The sequence below is a fragment of the Colobus angolensis genome, unplaced genomic scaffold (assembly GCF_000951035.1).
Source record: "Colobus angolensis palliatus isolate OR3802 unplaced genomic scaffold, Cang.pa_1.0 Scaffold31, whole genome shotgun sequence".
Taxonomy (NCBI): Eukaryota; Metazoa; Chordata; class Mammalia; order Primates; family Cercopithecidae; genus Colobus; species Colobus angolensis.
This window is the reverse complement of record NW_012116377.1, coordinates 328,318-329,792: the sequence shown is the minus strand read 5'-3', so window position 1 is coordinate 329,792 and position 1,475 is coordinate 328,318.

Genomic DNA, 1,475 nt, shown 5'->3' with positions numbered 1-1,475 from the left:
TTGTTTTGAGTCCTCCCCAGAACCATTTTTACATCTATATTTCTAGCATCCACCCTCAGAATTCTTCCAGCCAATATGCCCACCACCCAGTTCCAAAGCTTGGACTTGCACATTTTTAGGTATTTGTTATAGCAGCACCCCACTTCTCAGTACCAACAACTGTCTTAGTTTGCTTAGGGTGCTGTAAGAAAATGCCAAAGACTGTGAAGCTTAAATACAGATACTTATTTTCTCACTGTTCTAATTAAAATAGAGATTAGCAGGTTTAATTCCTGGTAAGGGCTCTCTTGGCTTCTAAATTCCCACCTTCTCCTTGTGTCCTCATGTGGCCTTTCCTTTGTGTGTGAGCATAGGGAGAGACATCTTTCCTTCCTCTTCTTGTAAGATCACCATTTGTATCAAATTAGAATCAAATTCTTACATCCTCATTGCCTTATGTCCAAATACAATCACACTGCAGGTTAAGGGATGAATTCTGGCAAGTTGGGGGGTGGAGGGGTGGCACAGTGGGTTATATAACTCCAGAAATCTCAATCACAGACTTTCTGCCTATCCTTGACATACATATGCTAGTCTTTAATATTAGTTGCTATTAAATAGAATTAGAATTCCTTCATTGGACATAGAAAATTTAATGGTGCAGGACAGCAGAAAACAGGACGAGACTGCAATATCCTATCCTATTGAATATGAGAATAAAACTCCTATGCAGGCTAGGGAAAAGTCACCAGGAATAAAGGGGCAAATGAAAATGGAAAGAATGGTGAAATTTTATATTTTTGAGTAAGAAACTGTAGTAAAAACCAAACAGTAATACCACAATGATAATTATATTATGGCTTGGAGTAAGTGTGGAATGCCATTAAGTTCATAACAAAGTTAAATGAAAAATGTTAATATGATAAAAATATAGCTGTAATTACAAATAAGGAAAACATAGTAGGATACATTTTATTCATTAATTTATCATTTGTTAATGACTTCAAAAAGTAAAAGCCAAGACACAAGGATATTTTGTTTCTCTCACTAATTTTAATTTTAATGTCTGTATACAAGGTTTAGATATTTAGTAGTTTTAATTTGTTTAAGCTGGAAGGAAAAAAACACACACAAAGAAACATAAGACAAGTTCTCCTGGAGAGCTATACCCAAAAGAGGAACATTAGCACTGATGATAACTCAGGATAAAAAGGTAGAATGGGATCCAAGAGTAAATTAGCTGTGTTGTCACATAAACAGAATTTAGTTAGAAACAGAGCTACTACTCTATTTCAAAGATATGAAACAGCAAATATCCTGACAAAAAGGTTAACATACTCTTGTTCTTACTGTGTAGGACATGAAACAACAACCAATTACATATCTTTTGAAACTACTTGAATAAGCAATACTTACATAAAACATTGCTCAATATATCAGATGAGAAAATGGCTTAATATTGGTCATCATTCAGACCTTTATAGAGTACATAAATT